This window comes from Rattus norvegicus, chromosome 15 (assembly GCF_021556685.1).
Source record: "Rattus norvegicus strain SHRSP/BbbUtx chromosome 15, alternate assembly SHRSP_T2T, whole genome shotgun sequence".
Classification (NCBI taxonomy): Eukaryota; Metazoa; Chordata; class Mammalia; order Rodentia; family Muridae; genus Rattus; species Rattus norvegicus.
The window spans coordinates 95,653,718-95,657,699 of NC_141548.1; the positions used below are offsets into that span (position 1 = coordinate 95,653,718).

At 33.0% G+C, this 3,982-nt stretch overlaps 1 non-coding gene across 1 annotated transcript; it reads right to left on the reverse strand.

The window, feature by feature from the left end:
- Positions 1 to 3,448: 3,448 nt before the first annotated feature.
- LOC120097284 (U2 spliceosomal RNA) lies at positions 3,449 to 3,631 on the reverse strand. The gene has a single exon (XR_015639162.1). It is a non-coding gene; the product is annotated as a U2 spliceosomal RNA (small nuclear RNA).
- Between the last annotated feature and the right edge of the window lie 351 nt (positions 3,632 to 3,982).

The window sequence follows — 3,982 nt, forward strand, 5'->3', positions numbered from 1 at the left end:
AGCAGCTGAAAGAGTCAAATGCAGGTATTTATACCCAACCAATGGACAGAAGCTGCTGACCCCTGTGATTAAGTTAGGGAAAAGTTGAAAGAAGCTGAGAAGGAGAGCAACCCTGTAAGAGGACCAGCAGTCTCAATTAACCTGGACACCTGAGTTCTCTCAGACACTGGACCACGAACCATGGATACACCAGTTGATATGAGGCCCTGCAATACATATACAACAAAGGACTGCAGGGAAAGATGCATCTAACCCTCAAGAGACTGGAGGCTCCAGGGAGTGGGGAGGTCTGATGGGATGAGAGTTGGGCATGGGGGCATCCTGGTGGAGACATGGGGTCGGTGGGGAGGTATGGGATGTGGAACAGTCAGACAGTAGATCGGGAGAGGTATAAAGTCTGGAGTGTAAGAGAAAAAAGATTAAATAAAATTAAAAAAAGTTTCTGCAGTCATGGTGTCCCTTTCCATTTATAGAATACTATCCACGTGTGCAAAATGGCAAGTACCTGTTTTGATAAATACATATTTACAAAACATATAATGGATTTAGAGCTCACTAATATACTTTTTTTTTTACATTTTATTTTTTTATTAACTTGTGTATTTCTTATATACATTTCGAGTTTTATTCCCTTTCCCGGTATCCGGGCAAACATCCCCCTCCCCCCTCCCCTTTCTTATGGGTGTTCCCCTCCCAACCCTCCCCCCATTGCCGCCCTTCCCCCACCAGTCTAGTTCACTGGGGGTTCAGTCTTAGCAGGACCCTCAGTGATATACTTATATAAATGGACAGTGTGTTTAAAATATATATCATCACAACAATACAATTAATTTTCGATTACATAAACAATTTAATAATTCACCTAATCACCACATTGCTTCATCTGCAATGCATTATTATGTGTCTAATATTGGTGGGGAGAAGGTAAACGGTAAATTCAATTAGGTTTTTATATTATTATCTTAATTATGGGACTAAACTACTGTATGTTTGCATATGTTTCAGCATGTAACAATTTTCTTCTTATTGAACTAGAATTATCCGAAATTTTATTTCAATTTTTAATAAACTATTATCTAAGAATACTAGCATGTAGTTATTTTATAACAGAGTTGTATTCTGTTGAGAAATAACACTGAAAATTATTATTGAAACTGCAGGAACAGTAGTGCAGCTCTCCTCTTTTTGCCCAGAGCCCAAGTTGCCCTCCCTCCCAAGTTGGCAGGGAGGCACTTTGGGATGCAGCATTAATTGCCCAAGGATTTATGGGTTCCACAATTCTGCTGTGCTATACAAAACAGCACTTCTTTAACATGGGTGCTAATGCAGTATAAACTCCACAGGTCTGTAAGAAAGTGTTACTGTAATTTAATATATAAACATAATTTTCCCAAGAGAGTTTTATAGTGTTGATAGAGATGACTATAGGGACAATTTATTTTTATTATAGTGATTGGCAGGTGTAACAATATTCTTTATAAGGAAAGAACCAGCTTCATTTAAAGTTACCTTTCTTAAATAGAATAATATACATTTTAATTTAAATAAATTACATATTTTATGTTATTGTGCATATCATTTGCACTGACAATTTGCCCAGAAACTAAGAAATAGATACAGTAGTATGTAAAATATATATCATTATAATTGTAATTAGTATCTTTCTACTTACCACAGAGTCATCTATTTTACATAAAACAATTTAAAATATACATATCACAGAGAATAATGAGATGCAAACTTGGAGATTATTTTTAGTTAGGATTTTTAACTTTATATAAACACATTATTTACATTGCTTAATTGTATTCTTAATTTTATAGTTATATACAAAATAATTAATTGTATAAGTTTAATACTTAATTTTAAATTCTACTTCCTCTTTAAATGGCACCATATCTTTCACTGATTTTTATATAATGGCTGTTCAATAGGTAAATATTACTTTCATTTAAATTTATAGTAAATAATTAGGTACTTAAAATTCAGAGAAGTTGTTACAATTTCACTATTGTCATAGCAAATTTTGTCTTACTCTGAAAACAATCTAAGGTTGAGGTGATTTACAGATAGAAATCTTTATTTGTGTCTTATGGTTTCAGAGGCTTAGAGTCCATGACCACCAAGCCGGCAAGAAGTCAATGATGATTTGAAGCAGAAGCCAGGAGCTTACTGGAAATTGTGTCAGTATTTTGTAATGTCAAAATCTGTCCCTACAGACATATCATCTCTGACAAGGAATACCTACTAATGCTTTCTAAACAGTTCCACTAACTGAGGACCAAACGTATTACCTATACTTAGTCAAATCACTATAATTGTCAACATTGTCATCCAACATATTACTACCTTCTCATTCATATAAAATATTATATTAAAACTTAGGTATATAACTGTAAATTAGTATCTTTATGAAAATAACTAATATATAATAAATTTCATACATTTAGATTGATTATGGGCACATACATGTGCAATATAATACATGTGTGTACATGTGTACTGTATTGAGACTTACGATGTATGAGAATAAATTAATATGAATTTTGTTATAGTGAAAGATCTGAAAGTGATGCATAGCAGGGTTAATATTGGAAGTTTTGTGAATCCTCTATGATACCTATATGCTGCGCTTATTTTACGAGTCAGCTACTTACTACAATCCAAAGAAGGTATTTGATAGGATAACATATTAGAAGAAGCTTGTTATGAAAAGTATATGAATACATTGCTTTTCATTCGGTCTCAATTATTAGCAATGAAAACAAAGTCACTGTCAAAGTGCCATCTTGACTACAATAGTAACTGCATTCAATTATATATATGTATATATGTATGTGTATGTGCATGTGTATTTGTATGTGTATATGTGTACGTGTGTATGTATATGATGTACATGTATGTGTATATGTACTCATATGTGTGTATGTGTATATGTGTATGTGTATACTTATATGATGTATGTGTATATGTATACGATGTATGTGTATGTATATTAGTTCACATAAATTCAAACAATTGGCACCACTCTAAGAATATTCACTGTATATTCTTTACAATATAGCATTCAAACAACTACTTCTGTATATGATGTAGTTTAGATATTGGAAGGAATCATTTCTGTTTATGTATTAGCCTTGGTAATAAGAATAAGAAGGACATGTAAATAAATCTGTTGAAATATTAAAACCTATGTCGATAAGAAAAATGGAAATGCTCTATAAGATAGCATCTACTACTAATGGAATCTTAGTAAATATACCTATTAAGTACTTTATCCTGATGTTATTATACTTGGTTGTGTGATATTAATTATTAATTTCCCAAAAATGAACGTTTGGAAGAGAAGCAGACTTAAAATTGATTTAGCATTTCCTCGAACCATACAAAGTTCCTCTAGTATTTTCAGAGGAATTTGAATCCAGCAACATCCCTGCTCTGGAAAGGGATCATATCCAAATATCATCTAGGCAGAATGCAGACTACAGAATTATCTGGTTGAAATAGAGACATGCCCTTATTATATACCTCTAATTCCTAACAGTGAAAGTAAGGTTAGTTTGAAGAAGGAAGCAGCCAGGTTTGAGCATGACTTCTACACTTGATCTTAGCCAAAAGGCCGAGAAGCGATGAGCATGACTTCTAATTGAGGAGCAAAATGATGAATCAGAGAAAGGTTTGACAGAATGATTCAGAGATAAGATATATTCAACTCACAAGAGAAAACACAGGAAAGACAGGCTACTTAAGGGCAGAACAAGAGAGAAAAGGGTATGGTGTGGTTTGTTGAGGTGTGTTTTTTTTGTGATGTTGTTTGTTGTTGTGTGGTTTGTTGTTTTATATATATATATGTGTATATATATATATATATATATATACACATTACTTTAAATAAGAAAGTTTTACAGAGACAGGTTGCAGAGAGAACAAGCTAGATACAGGTAAAGGCAGAATGAGACAGAGAATGAGAAGGATTCAAAAG